The 20811-nt window shown below is 43.0% G+C and overlaps 1 long non-coding RNA gene across 1 annotated transcript in view; it reads right to left on the minus strand.

The window, feature by feature from the left end:
- The window catches only part of LOC130272863 (uncharacterized), a 31043-nt gene extending 11725 nt beyond the window's left edge, over positions 1-19318 (minus strand). The window contains exons 1-2 of the long non-coding RNA XR_008843766.1: positions 19110-19318; positions 14936-15265 (exon numbers count right to left, since the gene is read on the minus strand). This is a non-coding gene — a long non-coding RNA (uncharacterized LOC130272863). The remainder of the gene's footprint in view (positions 1-14935; positions 15266-19109) is intronic.
- Between the last annotated feature and the right edge of the window lie 1493 nt (positions 19319-20811).

A 20811-nucleotide genomic window follows, 5' to 3' on the forward strand; every position in this document is an offset into this window, starting at 1 on the left:
TCAGGGTAATATGGCGTATACATTCAGGGGAATATGCCGTATACATTCAGGGTAATATACCATATACATCCAGGGTAATATGCCGTATACATTCAGGGTAATATGCCGTATACATTCAGGGTAATATGCCGTATACATTCAGGGTAATATGCCGTATACATTCAGGGTAATATGCCGTATACATTCAGGGTATATGCCGTATACATTCAGGGTATATGCCGTATACATTCAGGGTATATGCCGTATACATTTAGGGTATATGCCGTATACATTCAGGGTATATGCCGTATACATTCAGGGTGATATGCCGTATACATTCAGGGTAATATGGCGTATACATTCAGGGTAATATGCCGTATACATTCAGGGTATATGCCGTATACATTCAGGGTAATATGCCGTATACATTCAGGGTAATATGCCATATACATTCAGGGTAATATGCCGTATACATTCAGGGTAATATGCCGTATGCATTCAGGGTATATGCCGTATACATTCAGGGTATATGCCGTATACATTCAGGGTAATATGCCGTATACATTCAGGGTGATATGCCGTATACATTCAGGGTAATATGCCGTATACATTCAGGGTAATATGCCGTATACATTCAGGGTATATGCCGTATACATTCAGGGTAATATGCCGTATACATTCAGGGTATATGCCGTATACATTCAGGGTAATATGCCATATACATTCAGGATAATATGCCGTATACATTCAGGATAATATGCCGTATACATTCAGGGTAATATGCCGTATACATTCAGGATAATATGTCGTATACATTCAGGATAATATGTCGTATACATTCAGGGTATATGTCGTATACATTCAGGATAATATGCCGTATACATTCAGGGTAATATGGCGTATACATTCAGGGTAATATGCCGTATACATTCAGGGTATATGCCGTATACATTCAGGGTATATGCCGTATACATTCAGGGTGATATGCCGTATACATTCAGGATAATATGCCGTATACATTCAGGGTAATATGTCGTATACATTCAGGATAATATGCCGTATACGTTCAGGGTAATATGCCGTATACATTCAGGATAATATGCCGTATACATTCAGGGTAATATGGCGTATACATTCAGGGTAATATGCCGTATACATTCAGGATAATATGGCGTATACATTCAGGATAATATGCCGTATACATTCAGGGTAATATGGCGTATACATTCAGGGTAATATGCCGTATACATTCAGGGTATATGCCGTATACATTCAGGGTAATATGCCGTATACATTCAGGGTATATGCCGTATACATTCAGGGTATATGCCGTATACATTCAGGGTATATGCCGTATACATTCAGGGTATATGCCGTATACATTCAGGGTATATGCCGTATACATTCAGGGTAATATGCCGTATACATTCAGGGTAATATGCCGTATACATTCAGGATAATATGCCGTATACATTCAGGGTATATGCCGTATACATTCAGGGTATATGCCGTATACATTCAGGGTATATGCCGTATACATTCAGGGTAATATGCCGTATACATTCAGGGTAATATGCCGTATACATTCAGGGTAATATGCCGTATACATTCAGGGTAATATGCCGAATACATTCAGGGTATATGCCGTATACATTCAGGGTATATGCCGTATACATTCAGGGTATATGCCGTATACATTCAGGGTATATGCCGTATACATTCAGGGTATATGCCGTATACATTCAGGGTGATATGCCGTATACATTCAGGGTAATATGGCGTATACATTCAGGGTAATATGCCGTATACATTCAGGGTAATATGCCGTATACATTCAGGGTATATGCCGTATACATTCAGGGTATATGCCGTATACATTCAGGGTAATATGCCGTATACATTCAGGGTATATGCCGTATACATTCAGGGTAATATGCCGTATACATTCAGGGTAATATGCCGTATACATTCAGGGTAATATGCCGTATACATTCAGGGTATATGCCGTATACATTCAGGGTATATGCCGTATACATTCAGGATAATATGCCGTATACATTCAGGGTAATATGCCGTATACATTCAGGATAATATGCCGTATACATTCAGGGTGATATGCCGTATACATTCAGGGTAATATGCCGTATACATTCAGGGTATATGCCGTATACATTCAGGGTAATATGCCGTATACATTCAGGGTATATGCCGTATACATTCAGGGTATATGCCGTATACATTCAGGGTAATATGGCGTATACATTCAGGGTAATATGCCGTATACATTCAGGGTAATATGCCGTATACATTCAGGGTAATATGCCGTATACATTCAGGGTAATATGCCGTATACATTCAGGATAATATACCGTATACATTCAGGGTAATATGCCGTATACATTCAGGGTATATGCTGTATACATTCAGGGTGATATGCCGTATACATTCAGGATAATATGCCGTATACATTCAGGGTAATATGCCGTATACATTCAGGATAATATGCCGTATACATTCAGGGTAATATGGCGTATACATTCAGGGTAATATGGCGTATACATTCAGGGTAATATGGCGTATACATTCAGGATAATATGCCGTATACATTCAGGGTAATATGGCGTATACATTCAGGGTAATATGCCGTATACATTCAGGATAATATGCCGTATACATTCAGGGTAATATGCCGTATACATTCAGGGTAATATGGCGTATACATTCAGGGTATATGCCGTATACATTCAGGGTATATGCCGTATACATTCAGGGTAATATGCCGTATACATTCAGGGTGATATGCCGTATACATTCAGGATAATATGCCGTATACATTCAGGGTAATATGCCGTATACATTCAGGGTAATATGGCGTATACATTCAGGGTAATATGGCGTATACATTCAGGGTAATATGCCGTATACATTCAGGGTAATATGCCGTATACATTCAGGGTAATATGCCGTATACATTCAGGGTAATATGCCGTATACATTCAGGGTAATATGCCGTATACATTCAGGGTAATATGCCGTATACATTCAGGATAATATGCCGTATACATTCAGTTTAATTTGGCGTATACATTCAGGGTAATATGCCGTATACATTCAGGATAATATGCCGTATACATTCAGGATAATATGGCGTATACATTCAGGGTAATATGCCGTATACATTCAGGGTAATATGGCGTATACATTCAGGGTAATATGCCGTATACATTCAGGGTAATATGGCGTATACATTCAGGGTAATATGGCGTATACATTCAGGGTATATGCCGTATACATTCAGGGTATATGCCGTATACATTCAGGGTAATATGCCGTATACATTCAGGGTGATATGCCGTATACATTCAGGATAATATGCCGTATACATTCAGGGTAATATGCCGTATACATTCAGGGTAATATGCCGTATACATTCAGGGTAATATGCCGTATACATTCAGGATAATATGCCGTATACATTCAGGGTATATGCCGTATACATTCAGGGTAATATGCCGTATACATTCAGGGTAATATGCCGTATACATTCAGGGTAATATGGCGTATACATTCAGGGTAATATGGCGTATACATTCAGGGTAATATGGCGTATACATTCAGGGTATATGCCGTATACATTCAGGGTATATGCCGTATACATTCAGGGTGTATGCCGTATACATTCAGGGTAATATGCCGTATACATTCAGGGTAATATGCCGTATACATTCAGGGTAATATGGCGTATACATTCAGGGTAATATGGCGTATACATTCAGGGTAATATGGCGTATACATTCAGGGTATATGCCGTATACATTCAGGGTATATGCCGTATACATTCAGGGTAATATGCCGTATACATTCAGGGTGATATGCCGTATACATTCAGGGTAATATGCCGTATACATTCAGGGTAATATGCCGTATACATTCAGGGTAATATGCCGTATACATTCAGGATAATATGCCGTATACATTCAGGGTATATGCCGTATACATTCAGGGTAATATGCCGTATACATTCAGGGTAATATGCCGTATACATTCAGGGTAATATGGCGTATACATTCAGGGTAATATGGCGTATACATTCAGGGTAATATGGCGTATACATTCAGGGTATATGCCGTATACATTCAGGGTATATGCCGTATACATTCAGGGTAATATGCCGTATACATTCAGGGTGATATGCCGTATACATTCAGGATAATATGCCGTATACATTCAGGGTAATATGCCGTATACATTCAGGATAATATGCCGTATACATTCAGGGTATATGCCGTATACATTCAGGGTAATATGCCGTATACATTCAGGGTGATATGCCGTATACATTCAGGATAATATGCCGTATACATTCAGGGTAATATGCCGTATACATTCAGGATAATATGGCGTATACATTCAGGGTATATGCCGTATACATTCAGGGTATATGCCGTATACATTCAGGGTAATATGCCGTATACATTCAGGGTAATATGCCGTATACATTCAGGGTAATATGCCGTATACATTCAGGGTAATATGCCGTATACATTCAGGATAATATGCCGTATACATTCAGGGTATATGCCGTATACATTCAGGGTAATATGCCGTATACATTCAGGGTAATATGCCGTATACATTCAGGGTAATATGGCGTATACATTCAGGGTAATATGGCGTATACATTCAGGGTAATATGGCGTATACATTCAGGGTATATGCCGTATACATTCAGGGTATATGCCGTATACATTCAGCGTAATATGCCGTATACATTCAGGGTATATGCCGTATACATTCAGGGTAATATGGCGTATACATTCAGGGTAATATGGCGTATACATTCAGGGTAATATGGCGTATACATTCAGGATAATATGCCGTATACGTTCAGGGTAATATGCCGTATACATTCAGGATAATATGCCGTATACATTCAGGGTGTATGCCGTATACATTCAGGGTAATATGCCGTATACATTCAGGGTAATATGCCGTATACATTCAGGGTAATATGGCGTATACATTCAGGGTAATATGGCGTATACATTCAGGGTAATATGGCATATACATTCAGGGTATATGCCGTATACATTCAGGGTATATGCCGTATACATTCAGGGTAATATGCCGTATACATTCAGGGTGATATGCCATATACATTCAGGGTAATATGCCGTATACATTCAGGGTAATATGCCGTATACATTCAGGGTAATATGCCGTATACATTCAGGATAATATGCCGTATACATTCAGGGTATATGCCGTATACATTCAGGGTAATATGCCGTATACATTCAGGGTAATATGCCGTATACATTCAGGGTAATATGGCGTATACATTCAGGGTAATATGGCGTATACATTCAGGGTAATATGGCGTATACATTCAGGGTATATGCCGTATACATTCAGGGTATATGCCGTATACATTCAGGGTAATATGCCGTATACATTCAGGGTGATATGCCGTATACATTCAGGATAATATGCCGTATACATTCAGGGTAATATGCCGTATACATTCAGGATAATATGGCGTATACATTCAGGGTAATATGGCGTATACATTCAGGGTATATGCCGTATACATTCAGGGTATATGCCGTATACATTCAGGGTAATATGCCGTATACATTCAGGGTAATATGCCGTATACATTCAGGGTAATATGCCGTATACATTCAGGGTAATATGCCGTATACATTCAGGATAATATGCCGTATACATTCAGGGTATATGCCGTATACATTCAGGGTAATATGCCGTATACATTCAGGGTATATGCCGTATACATTCAGGGTAATATGGCGTATACATTCAGGGTAATATGCCGTATACATTCAGGATAATATGCCGTATACATTCAGGGTAATATGGCGTATACATTCAGGGTAATATGGCGTATACATTCAGGGTAATATGGCGTATACATTCAGGGTAATATGCCGTATACATTCAGGATAATATGCCGTATACATTCAGGGTAATATGGCGTATACATTCAGGGTAATATGGCGTATACATTCAGGGTAATATGCCGTATACATTCAGGATAATATGCCGTATACATTCAGGGTATATGCCGTATACATTCAGGGTAATATGGCGTATACATTCAGGGTAATATGCCGTATACATTCAGGGTAATATGGCGTATACATTCAGGGTAATATGGCGTATACATTCAGGGTAATATGGCGTATACATTCAGGGTAATATGGCGTATACATTCAGGGTAATATGGCGTATACATTCAGGGTAATATGGCGTATACATTTAGGGTAATATGGCGTATACATTCAGGGTAATATGGCGTATACATTCAGGGTAATATGGCGTATACATTCAGTGTAATATGGCGTATACATTCAGGATAATATGCCGTTAGAGGCATTAGCCTCTAACCCTTGACAAAGGTGATTTATCACCGAAACGTCGGGTGGGCTGGTAGTTAGTTTTAAACAGTGGAGGGATAACAATAGTTTAGAGCATAGGTATACTCTGCGCCAAAGCAATAGAAGATTGGCACGGAGAATTATATATTACAAGCTCCATATTCAAAGAGAGCAGTAATTATAGCTCCCTAACACTATACTCTCCACTGACAATTTTAACAATAGTGTGAAGGGGTAATATTTTAATAAGCTAAGAATAAAGATTGTTTTTAAGGGGGGTTCTAGTGAAGGGTTTAATCCCCGCGAGGGGGTAACCCCTCAAAGGTTGTTGAATTTTTGCTCTTACAGTATAGACTCCATAGTGTGACTGCTCTTACAGTAGACTCCATAGTGTAACTGCTCTTACGGTATAGACTCCATAGTGTGACTGCTCTTACAGTATAGACTCCATAGTGTGACTGCTCTTACAGTATAGACTCCATAGTGTGACAGCTCTTACAGTATAGACTCCATAGTGTGACTGCTCTTACAGTATAGACTCCATAGTGTGACTGCTCTTACAGTATAGACTCCATAGTGTGACTGCTCTTACAGTATAGACTCCATAGTGTGACTGCTCTTACAGTATAGACTCCATAGTGTGACCGCTCTTACAGTATAGACTCCATAGTGTGACTGCTCTTACAGTATAGACTCCATAGTGTGACTGCTCTTACAGTATAGACTCCATAGTGTGACAGCTCTTACAGTATAGACTCCATAGTGTGACTGCTCTTACAGTATAGACTCCATAGTGTGACTGCTCTTACAGTATAGACTCCATAGTGTGACTGCTCTTACAGTATAGACTCCATAGTGTGACTGCTCTTACAGTATAGACTCCATAGTGTGACCGCTCTTACAGTATAGAATCCATAGTGCGACCTCTCTTACAGTATAGACTCCATAGTGTGACCGCTCTTACAGTATAGACTCCATAGTGTGACTGCTCTTATAGTATAGACTCCATAGTGTGACTGCTCTTACAGTATAGACTCCATAGTGTGACTGCTCTTACAGTATAGACTCCATAGTGTGACTGCTCTTACAGTATAGACTCCATAGTGCAACCTCTCTTACAGTATATACTCCATAGTGTGACCGCTCTTACAGTATAGACTCCATAGTGTGACTGCTCTTATAGTATAGACTCCATAGTGTGACTGCTCTTACAGTATAGACTCCATAGTGTGACCTGTTACAGTATGGACTCCATAGTGTGACTGCTCTTACAGTATGGACTCCATAGCGTGACTGCTCTCACAGTATAGACTCCATAGTGTGACCGCTCTTACGGTATAGACTCCATAGTGTGACCGCTCTTACAGTATAGACTCAATAGTGTGACTGCTCTTACAGTATAGACTCCATAGTGTGACCGCTCTTACAGTATAGACTCCATAGTGTGACCGCTCTCACAGAAGACTCCATAGTGTGACTGCTCTTACAGTATAGACTAAATAGTGTGACCGCTCTTACAGTATAGACTCAATAGTGTGACTGATATTACAGTATAGACTCCATAGTGTGACTGCTCTTACAGTATAGACTCCATAGTGTGACTGCTCTTACAGTATAGACTCCATGGTGTGACTGCTCTTACAGTATAGACTCCATAGTGTGACCGCTCTTACAGTATAGACTCCATAGTGCAACCTCTCTTACAGTATATACTCCATAGTGTGACCGCTCTTACAGTATAGACTCCATAGTGTGACTGCTCTTATAGTATAGACTCCATAGTGTGACTGCTCTTACAGTATAGACTCCATAGTGTGACCTGTTACAGTATGGACTCCATAGTGTGACTGCTCTTACAGTATAGACTCCATAGCGTGACTGCTCTCACAGTATAGACTCCATAGTGTGACCGCTCTTACGGTATAGACTCCATAGTGTGACCGCTCTTACAGTATAGACTCAATAGTGTGACCGCTCTTACAGTATAGACTCCATAGTGTGACCGCTCTTACAGTATAGACTCCATAGTGTGACCGCTCTCACAGAAGACTCCATAGTGTGACTGCTCTTACAGTATAGACTAAATAGTGTGACCGCTCTTACAGTATAGACTCAATAGTGTGACTGATCTTACAGTATAGACTCCATAGTGTGACTGCTCTTACAGTATAGACTCCATAGTGTGACTGCTCTTACAGAATAGACTCCATAGTGTGACTGCTCTCACAGTATAGACTCCATATTGTGACTGCTCTTACAGTATAGACTCCATAGTGTGACTGCTCTTACAGAATAGACTCCATAGTGTGACTGCTCTCACAGTATAGACTCCATAGTGTGACCGCTCTTACGATATAGACTCCATAGAGTGACCGCTCTTACAGTATAGACTCAATAGTGTGACTGCTCTTACAGTATAGACTCCATAGTGTGACCGCTCTTACAGTATAGACTCCATAGTGTGACCGCTCTCACAGAAGACTCCATAGTGTGACTGCTCTTACAGTATAGACTCCATAGTGTGACCGCTCTTACAGTATAGACTCAATAGTGTGACCGCTCTTACAGTATAGACTCCATAGTGTGACCGCTCTTACAGTATAGACTCCATAGTGTGACCGCTCTCACAGAAGACTCCATAGTGTGACAGCTCTTACAGTATAGACTAAATAGTGTGACCGCTCTTACAGTATAGACTCAATAGTGTGACTGATCTTACAGTATAGACTCCATAGTGTGACTGCTCTTACAGTATAGACTCCATAGTGTGACTGCTCTTACAGAATAGACTCCATAGTGTGACTGCTCTTACAGAATAGACTCCATAGTGTGACTGCTCTCACAGTATAGACTCCATAGTGTGACTGCTCTTACAGTATAGACTCCATAGTGTGACTGCCCTTACAGAATAGACTCCATAGTGTGACTGCTCTCACAGTATAGACTCCATAGTGTGACCGCTCTTACAGTATAGACTCAATAGTGTGACCTCTCTTACAGTATAGACTCCATAGTGCGACCGCTCTTACAGTATAGACTCCATAGTGTGACTGCTCTTATAGTATAGAATCCATAGTGTGACTGCTCTTACAGTATAGACTCCATAGTGTGACCGCTCTTACAGTATAGACTCCATAGTGCGACCTCTCTTACAGTATATACTCCATAGTGTGACCGCTCTTACAGTATAGACTCCATAGTGTGACTGCTCTTATAGTATAGACTCCATAGTGTGACTGCTCTTACAGTATAGACTCCATAGTGTGACCTGTTACAGTATGGACTCCATAGCGTGACTGCTCTCACAGTATAGACTCCATAGTGTGACCGCTCTTACGGTATAGACTCCATAGTGTGACCGCTCTTACAGTATAGACTCAATAGTGTGACTGCTCTTACAGTATAGACTCCATAGTGTGACCGCTCTTACAGTATAGACTCCATAGTGTGACCGCTCTCACAGAAGACTCCATAGTGTGACTGCTCTTACAGTATAGACTAAATAGTGTGACCGCTCTTACAGTATAGACTCAATAGTGTGACTGATCTTACAGTATAGACTCCATAGTGTGACTGCTCTTACAGTATAGACTCCATAGTGTGACTGCTCTTACAGTATAGACTCCATAGTGTGACTGCTCTTACAGAATAGACTCCATAGTGTGACTGCTCTCACAGTATAGACTCCATAGTGTGACTGTTCTTACAGTATAGACTCCATAGTGTGACTGCTCTTACAGAATAGACTCCATAGTGTGACTGCTCTCACAGTATAGATTCCATAGTGTGACCGCTCTCACGGTATAGACTCCATAGTGTGACCGCTCTTACAGTATAGACTCCATAGTGTGACCGCTCTTACAGTATAGACTCCATAGTGTGACCGCTCTCACAGAAGACTCCATAGTGTGACTGCTCTTACAGTATAGACTACATAGTGTGACCGCTCTTACAGTATAGACTCAATAGTGTGACTGCTCTTACAGTATAGACTCCATAGTGTGACCGCTCTTACAGTATAGACTCCATAGTGTGACCACTCTCACAGAAGACTCCATAGTGTGACAGCTCTTACAGTATAGAATAAATAGTGTGACCACTCTTACAGTATAGACACAATAGTGTGACTGATCTTACAGTATAGACTCCATAGTGTGACTGCTCTCACAGTATAGACTCCATAGTGTTACCGCTCTTACAGTATAGACTCCATGGTGTGACCACTCTTACAGTATAGACTCCACAGTGTGACTGCTCTTACAGTATAGACTCCATAGTGAGACCGCTCCTACAGTATAGACTCCATAGTGTGACTGCTCTTACAGTATAGACTCCATAGTGTGACTGCTCTTACAGTATAGACTCCATAGTGAGACCGCTCTTACAGTATAGACTCCATAGTGTGACTGCTCTTACAGTATAGACTCCATAGTGTGACCGCTCTTATAGTATAGACTCCATAGTGTGACTTCTCTTACAGTATAGACTCCATAGTGTGACTGCTCTTACAGTATAGACTCCATAGTGTGACTGCTCTTACAGTATAGACTCAATAGTGTGACTGCTCTTACAGTATAGACTTCATAGTGTGACTGCTCTTACAGAAGACTCCATAGTGTGACTGCTCTTACAGTATAGACTCCATAGTGTGACTGCTCTTACAGTATAGACTCCATAGTGTGACTGCTCTTACAGTAGAGATTCCATAGTGTGACGGCTCTTACAGTATAGACTCCATAGAGTGAATTCTCTTACAGTATAGAGTCCATAGTGTGACTGCTCTTACAGTATAGACTCCATAGTGTGACTGCTCTTAGAGTATAGACTCCATAGTGTGACCGCTCTTACAGTATAGACTTCATAGTGTGACTGCTCTTACAGAAGACTCCATAGTGTGACTGCTCTTACAGTACAGACTCCATAGTGTGACTGCTCTTACAGTATAGACTCCATAGTGTGACTGTTCTTACAGTAGAGATTCCATAGTGTGACGGCTCTTACAGTATAGACTCCATAGTGTGAATTCTCTTACAGTATAGACTCCATAGTGTGACTGCTCTTACAGTATAGACTCCATAGTGTGACTGCACTTACAGTATAGACTCCATAGTGTGACCGCTCTTACAGTGTAGGCTCCATAGTGTGACCGCTCTTACAGTATAGACTCCATAGTGTGACTGCTCTTACAGTATAGACTTCATAGTGTGACTGCTCTTACAGAAGACTCCATAGTGTGACTGCTCTTACAGTATAGACTCCATAGTGTGACTGCTCTTACAGTATAGACTCCATAGTGTGACTGCTCTTACAGTATAGACTCCATAGTGTGACCGCTCTTACAGTATAGACTTCATAGTGTGACTCCTCTTACAGAAGACTCCATAGTGTGACTGCTCTTACAGTATAGACTCCATAGTGTGACTGTTCTTACAGTATAGACTCCATAGTGTGACTGCTCTTACAGTAGAGATTCCATAGTGTGACCGCTCTTACAGTATAGACTCCATAGTGTGACTGCCCTTACAGTATAGACTCCATAGTGTGATTGCTCTTACAGTATAGACTCCATAGTGTGACCGCTCTTACAGTATAGACTCCATAGTGTGACTGCTCTTACAGTATAGACTCCATAGTGTGACTGCTCTTACAGTATAGACTCCATAGTGTGATTGCTCTTTCAGTATAGACTCCATAGTGTGACTGCTCTTATAGTATAGTCTCCATAGTGTGACTGCTCTTACAGTATAGACTCCATAGTGTGACCGCTCTTACAGTATAGACTCCATAATGTGACTGCTCTTACAGTATAGACTCCATAGTGTGACTCCTCTTACAGTATAGACTCCATAGTGTGACTGCTCTTACAGTATAGACTCCATAGTGTGACCGCTCTTACAGTATAGACTCCATAGTGTGACCACTCTTACAGTAGACTCCATAGTGTGACCTCTCTCACAGTATAGACTCCATAGTGTGACTGCTCTTACAGTATAGACTCCATAGTGTGACCGCTCTTACAGTATAGACTCCATAGTGTGACCGCTCTTACAGTATAGACTCCATAGTGTGACTTCTCTTACAGTATAGACTCCATAGTGTGATCGCTCTTACAGTGTAGACTCCATAGTGTGACTGCTCTTACAGTATAGACTCCATAGTGTGACCGCTCTTACAGTATAGACTCCATAGTGTGACTGCTCTTACAGTATAGACTCCATAGTGTGACTGCTCTTACAGTATAGACTCCATAGTGTGACTGCTCTTACAGTATAGACTCCATAGTGTGACCCCTCTTACAGTATAGACTCCATAGTGTGACTGCTCTTACAGTATAGACTCCATAGTGTGACCGCTCTTACAGTATAGACTCCATAGTGTGACCGCTCTTACAGTATAGACGCCATAGTGTGACTGATCTTACAGTATAGACTCCATAGTGTGACCGCTCTTACAGTATAGACTCCATAGTGTGACCGCTCTTACAGTATAGACGCTATAGTGTGACTGATCTTACAGTATAGACTCCATAGTGTGACCGCTCTTACAGTAGAGACTCCATACTGCTCTTACAGTACACTATGGAGTCTTCTGTAAGAGCAGTCAAACTATGGAGTCTATACTGTAAGATCAGTCACACTATGGAGTCTATACTGTAAGATCAGTCACACTATGGAGTCTATACTGTAAGATCAGTCACACTATGGAGTCTATACTGTAAGAGTGGTCACACTATTGTTACACACAATGTAACTCCAAGTCACTGACACTTGTGTGAGATCCCACTGTCCACTCAGGAAGAACACTGATTGACAATCAATTTCGCATGGAACAGACAACAGGTGGAAATTATAGGCAACTAGCAAAACACCCCAAATAAAGGAGTAGTTCTGCAGGTGGTGACCACAGACCACTTCTCAGTTCCTATGCTTCCTGGCTGATGTTTTGGTCACTTTTGAATGCTGGTGGTGCTTTCACTCTAGTGGTAGCATGAGACGGAGTCTACAACCCACGCAAGTGGCTCAGGTAGTGCAGCTCATCCAGGATGGCACATCAATGCGAGCTGTGGCAAGAAGGTTTGCTGTGTCTGTCAGCGTAGTGTCCAGAGCATGGAGGTGCTACCAGGAGACAGGCCAGTACATCAGGAGACGTGGAGGAGGACGTAGGAGGGCAACAACCCAGCAGCAGGACCGCTACCTCCGCCTTTGTGCAAGGAGGAGCAGGAGGAGCACTACCAGAGCCCTGCAGAATGACCTCCAGCAGGACACAAATGTGCATGTGTCCACTCAAACGGTCAGAAACAGACTCCATGAGGGTGGTATGAGGGCCCGACGTCCACACGTGGGGGTTGTGCTTGCAGCCCAACACCGTGCAGGACGTTTGGCATTTGCCAGAGAACACCAAGATTGGCAAATTCACCACTGGCGCCCTGTGCTCTTCACAGATGAAAGCAGGTTCACACTGAGCACATGTCATAGACATGGAGATGCCGTGGAGAACGTTCTGCTGCCTGCAACATCCTCCAGCATGAGCGGTTTGGCGGTGGGTCAGTAATGGTGTGGGGTGGCATTTCTTTCGGGTGCCGCACAGCTCTCCATATGCTTGCCAGAGGTAGCCTGACTGCCATTAGGTACCGAGATGAGATCCTCAGACCCCTTGTGAGACCATATGCTGGTGCAGTTGTCCCTGGGTTCCTCCTAATACAAGACAATGCTAGACCTCATGTGGCTGGAGTGTGTCAGCAGTTCCTACAAGAGGAAGGCATTGATGCTATATACCGGCCGCCCGTTCCCCTGAATCCGATTGAGCACATCTGGGACGTCTCGCTCCATCCACCACAGACTGTCCAGGAGTTGGCGGATGCTTTAGTCCAGGTCTGGGAGGACATCCCTCAGGAGACCATCCTCCACCTCATCAGGAGAATGCCCAGGCGTTGTAGGGAGGTCATTCGGGCACGTGGAGGCCACACACACTACTGAGCCTCATTGGGACTTGTATTAAGGACATTACATAAAGTTGGATCGGCCTGTAGTGGGGTTTCCCACGGTGATTTTGAGTGTGACTCCATATCCAGACCTCCAGGGGTTCATACATTTCATTTCCATTGATCATTTTTGGTGATTTTGTTGTCAGCGAATTCAACTATGTAAAGAGGAAAGTATTTCATACGATTAGTTCATTCATTCAGATCTAGGATGTGTTATCTTGGTGTTCCCTTTAGTATTTTGAGTGGTGTATTCCCACATTACGAGGTCCCATGTTAGTGTTATGTGTCGTTACTTTTATCATATGTAAAGGGCTCGTGAGAGGAAGGAGCACTTGGAACCGGGAGCCCAAGTCAGGGTGAAAATTACCTGGATAAAGACTAACCAGGAGCCCATGAAAGGGTGAAAATAACCCGGAATCCAAGGTTGTCTGGTGCTTAGAGAGGACAATGGGTGAAAATTTTCTGTAACTTTTTATATTAACTAAATGTTACTTAAGCTTTTGAAATTCTAAAGATAAGAAATGTGCAGCTTCTCTAATGAAGTACGTTCTGAATGGACTGAGCATCCACTTACCGTTAGTCACACTTCTACCCTTGTGCTATATTCCGGGTGTGAATTCATTGTATTTGTTGAATCATATGTAAAGTGTCCTGGAACCAAGGGCGCTATATAAATAAATAATAAATATAATAATAATAATAAATATATAGTTGATACTTTATCTCCTCAATCAGGGGCAATAATGGTTCTATCACCAGCAGTAACAAAGGGCCTCATTGTCTAAGGTGCTGGAGATGCCATAATGATAGTGATGATGATGATGATGATGATGATGATGATGATGATGATGAAGATGACGTAGACCCCAAACCATCAGCCCGGCAGGAAAAAACTTGACTTTCCCTAAAACCACAACAAAACTCATGTCGGTAAATGTAGGAGTGAGATGTCCCATAAGGGAGAGGGTCGTTCCTGGAGATAAATGGAGGAAACCTCAGCCTGGATGAAGGGAAGGGATCTTTACAACAAGGGAAGTGGCTGCTGGGAGATTTACTGCTCCAGGAAGTCGTCTGGATGTTACTTGACATAAAGGGCCGTGACCCTCACACTCACTGAAGTCTATACTGGGACCTTATGTCTGGACTGTTTTGTCAGCGCAGCAAAAATGTAAAGAGAAAGTCAAAATCTAGACTCTTATATTTTACAGGGAATTTTGGCCTTAAGGGAGTGTCTTAAAGGGGTACTCCGGTGGAAATTATTATTTTTTTTTAATTCAACTAGTGCCAGAAAGTTATACAGATTTGTAAATTACTTCTATTTAAAAATCTTAACCCTTCCAGTACTTATCAGCTACTGTATGCTCCACAGGAAGTTGTGTAGTTCTTTCCTGTCTGACCACAGTGCTCTCTGCTGACACCTCTGTCCATGTCAGGAACTGTCCGGAGCAGGAGATGTTTGCTATGGGGATTTGCTTGTACTCTGGACAGTTCCTGACATGGACAGAGGTGTCAGCAGAGAGCACTGTGGGCAGACTGGAAAGAACTACACAACTTCCTGAGGAGCATAAAGCAGCTGATAAGTACGGGAAGGATTAAGATTTTTAAATATAAGTAATTTACAAATCTGTATAATTTTCTGGCACCAGTTGAATAAAAAAAAAAAACGTTTTCCACCGGAGTCTCCCTTTAAGAACACTCCGTGGGGACTCCTCTACTGTGGACCCAAATGACCCTTGGGACACTCTGGCTTTGACAGGGTGGGGGCTCCCGGGATGTGGGTTGCCATGTCAGGCACGAGCATCATTAAGTGTGGTTTTGTACGTCAATGCATACTTACTCTTGTCGACGCGTCACGCATTGACGTACAAAACGGGCGTCCTCAATGCCCCCACCATCTGTGCTTTTTCATTAAAGATTAAGGGAGGATAAAAAAAAAACGTATCCCCGATCCACAGGATGGGGACAAGTAGCTGATCGCGGGGTGAAGGGCGGGGGGTCCAACCATTGGGATTGCGATTACCGGGTTGGGACCCTGGCTCTTTCAGTGAGGAGCATGTGTGGTCTACCAGTAGACGGCGCGCGCTCCATTCATTTATTTGGGAGCGACGAAGAGACCCCAGTCCAGCACTTGGGTATTATCGGCGCTCCCATAGAAATGAATGGAGCGCGCGCCATCTACCAGTAGACCACACGCGCTGCTTACTGAGAGAGACGGGGTCCCGTCCCCCCAGGATCAGCTACTTATCCCCTATCCTGTGTATAGGAGATAATTTTTTTTTTTTGCTGGAGTTCTCCTTTAAAGGGGTACTCCGCCCCTAGACATCTTATCCCCTATCCAAAGGATAGGGGATAAGATGTCAGATCGCCGGGGTCCCGCTGCTGGGGACCCCGGGGATCGCCGCCGCAGCACCCCGCTATCATTACTGCGCAGAGCGAGATCGCTCTGCACGTAATGACGGGCGATACAGGTGCCGGAGCATCGTTACGTCACGGCTCCGCCCCTCGTGACGTCACGGCCCTCCCCGTCAATACAAGTCTATGGGAAGGGGGCGTGGCGGTCGTCACGCCCCCTGCCATAGACTTGCATTAAGGGGACAGGCCGTGATGTCATGAGGGGCGGAGCCATGACGTCACGCTGCTCCGGCACCTGTATCGCCCGTCATTACGCACAGAGCGAACTCACTCTGTGCAGTAATTATGGCGGGGTGTCGCAGCGGCGATCCCGGGGGTCCCCAGCAGCGGGACCGCGGCGATCTAACATCTTATCCCCTATCCTTTGCATAGGGGATAAGATGCCAGGGGCGGAGTACCCCTTTAATCTTCAATCAAAAAGCCGGGGGTAACACAGATGGCGCGGGGCATTCAGGACGACTATTTCGTACGTCAATGTGCACTTCCTCTTGCCGACGCGCCAGCGTCGGCAAGAGTAAGTGCGCATTGACGTACGAAACCCCACTTAATGATGCTCATGCCTGAAATGGCAACCACACGCCCCGAGAACCCACACCCTGTCAAAGCCAGAGTGTCCCAAGGGTCATTTGGGTCCACAGGTTAATTAAAGGGGAACTCCAGTGGAAAAAAAAATTCAAATCAACTGGCTCCAGACAGTTAAACAGATTTATAAATTACTTCTATTAAAAAAATCTTAACCCTTCCAGTACTTATCAGCTGCTGTATACCACAGAAAAAAATTGTGAAGTTCCTTCCAGTCTGACCACAGTGCTCTCTGCTGCCACCTCTGTCCGTGTCCAGAAACTGTCCAGAGCAGGAGAGGTTTTCTATGGGGATATGCTTCTAATCTGGACAGTTCCTGACACGGACAGAGGTGGCAGAAGAGAACAATGTGGTCAGACTGGAAAGAACTTTACTATTTTTTCTTTAGTGTACAGCAGCTGATAAGTACTGGATGGATTAAGATTTTTTAATAGAAGTCATTTACAAATCTGTCAAACTTTCTGGCACTGGTTGATTTGAAAACATTTGTTTTCCACCGGAGTACCCCTTTAATTTTGGCTGGAGTTCTCCTTTAAAGAATTCTCATTGTTCTTGCTGAGTGCCATTGTCTATATATATATATATATATACACCACATGCCATTATGTTGCTATTTGGTGTTGAGCACCGCCATCATAGTGGTGCGGGCGGTTCCTGTGCGGGTATCGGGACTGAGTGTGAACTTTGACCTGCTCTGCACTGCTGGAGCTGTTTCTTACTTTTGCTGACGGGTAACTTACCATTGGGTGAGGTAAGTCATGGCTTTACAAGGGTTTAGGTTTTAGGGCGCCATATCCTGACACACCCCACTCCATTGGGGTAGATTTTTAGGGCTTGGGTTACCACGGGGTGGTGGTTTTACCATATGGCATGCAGAGTTTCAGGTGTTGGTGAATCTAAACTTTTGGGATTCTTTTTGGGTTATCAGTCAGGGTTAGTGGGGTTAAGAAATGGGACACTAACCCTACTAACCGTATCCGTATATTAGCGTTACGCTGCGGTTGGATATAGTGCTAGGAGGCCTCAAAACTTTTTAGGGCACGAGGGGAACTTTCACCTTGGACCAAATTTAATCAAAAGATCAATTCAACTGAATCAGACCAGAAGGGATTTTCTGGAAATTTGTTCATCTCTAGGCCAAACTATAGGACCGTAAACAAAGAAAGAATATTCTGCTTAAAGGGGTACTCCCGTGGAAATTTTTTTTTTTTTTTTTTTAAATCAACTGGTGCCAGAAAGTTAAACAGATTTGTAAATCACTTCTGTTATAAAATCTTAATCCTTCCAGTACTTTTTAGGGGCTGTATACTAAAGAGAAATCCAAAAAAGAAATGCATTTCCTCTGATGTCATGACCACAGTGCTCTCTGCTGACCTCTGCTGTCCATTTTAGGAACTGTCCAGAGCAGCATATGTTTGCTATGGGGATTTTCTCCTTCACTGGACAGTTCCTAAAATGGACAGCAGAGGTCAGCAGAGAGCACTGTGGTCGTGACATCAGAGAAAATGCATTTCTTTTTTGGATTTCTCTTTAGTATACAGCCCCTAAAAAGTACTGGAAGGATTAAGATTTTTTAATAGAAGTGATTTACAAATCTGTTTAACTTTCTGGCACCGGTTGATTAAAAAAAAAAAAAATAAAGTTTTCCACGGAAGTACCCCTTTAAGGGTTATCCAGAATTTTGGAGAAAAAATTATATCCTACTGGGTAGAAAAAAAATAAAAAAGCTAAAAAAAAAAAAAAACAATACTTACCGACCCCCGATCCCTTGCCGATCCGGTCCTTCGATCTTCTTTATGTTTCCCAGATGAGCGCTCGTAGCAGGATGGTGCCAGATTGACCAATCACTGATACAATGTGCAAATCAAGAAGCGCCCGCCATCTCTTGGCAGATCGGGTGAGCTGGAGGAATTTTAGGGGATATACCCGGAATGTGGCTAAAATGTCCCTTATCCTTTACCCAAATGTCTATAGGGGAGATTTATCAAAACCTGTCCAGAGGAACTGGAGACAGGTTTAATGGTTGAGATATGTTGGGATCCTTCATGTGGATACAATTCTATTATGTGGGCGTTATGGCTGCCATTGAAGAGATTGTATCTAGAACAAAAGAGAGGCAGAGCTTCCCATAGAGCAGTATCGTTATAGGTATTTTGGAGCAGAGTTGTTAGATAAAACACTCAAAAGGAAAACTGCTCACCTGGTGTTGTTGTGAAAAAGCCACAACAACTATATGCGCATGGGTCATTCAAGACCAAAGAAATGGTGGTGCTGCTTCCCCGGCGTCAGTATGGAGGAACTTCAACCGATGGATATCAGGATGGATGAACAAGAAAAAGACCGGTGCTAGTAGCGCAATCCACTGCAGAAGCTGTTTCAAGTAGGTATACTTCTTTATTAAGCCGTGCAACAACGCGTTTCGAGGCCACAATGCCTCTTCATCAGGAAGAATGGCTTACTGTAAGCCATTCTTCCTGATGAAGAGGCATTGTGGCCTCGAAACGCGTTGTTGCACAGCTTAATAAAGAAGTATACCTACTTGAAACAGCTTCTGCAGTGGATTGCGCTACTAGCACCGGTCTTTTTCTTGTTCATCCATTGAAGAGATTGTGGCTCACACTTGGGTTACTAAGGGTTATTAAATATCTTATCCCCTATGCATAGGATAGGGTATAAGATGTCTGATAGCGGGGTCCCGCAGCTGGGACCCCCGTGATCTCTGTGCAGCACACAACGGTTTTGTTGGGGTCGTGATGTGATGCCACGCCCCTCATGATGTCACACCATGCCCCCTCAATGCAAGTCTATGGTCCCATAGACTTGCATTGAGGGGGCGTGGGGGGACATCACAAGGGGCGTGGTCATGATGTCCCGCTCCAAGCATTCAGGACAACATTTTCCGAGTGCTGGAGCAGCGGAGTACCCCTTTAAAGCTGTCATAAAGGCATCGGAGTTGACATTGGGGTCGTTGTTGCTGTTAGCAGGGTCATTGTGGTTGGCATGGGGGCTTTATAGATGTCACAGGGGGCATTGCGGCTGCCACGGAAACATCTTGACATTATGGTTATAATATGGGGCATTGGGGGCTATGATTTTTGACATTGGTGCTATCATAGGGGGAAAGGGGAAATTGGGGGAGATTTATCAAAAACTGTCCAGAGGAAAAGTTGCCCAGTTGCCCATAGCAACCAATCAGCTCACTTCTTTCATTTCCAACTAGGCCTCTGTAAAATGAAAGCAGCAATCTGATTGGTTGCTATGGGCAACTAGGCAACTTTTCCATTGTCCTGAGGGAATTATGACTTCCGGGGATCACTGTGGTGGTCAATGGGAACACTGGATGGAATCTGGGGCTATTTTGACAAGACGAGAGGTGACTGGGAGGAATTGTCGCACCAATGTTGGCCACATTACGAAGAAAATGAATGACAATGAAGACGCCTCCTATGAGTAAAC

Source organism: Hyla sarda, chromosome 5 (genome assembly GCF_029499605.1).
Source record: "Hyla sarda isolate aHylSar1 chromosome 5, aHylSar1.hap1, whole genome shotgun sequence".
Taxonomy (NCBI): domain Eukaryota; kingdom Metazoa; phylum Chordata; class Amphibia; order Anura; family Hylidae; genus Hyla; species Hyla sarda.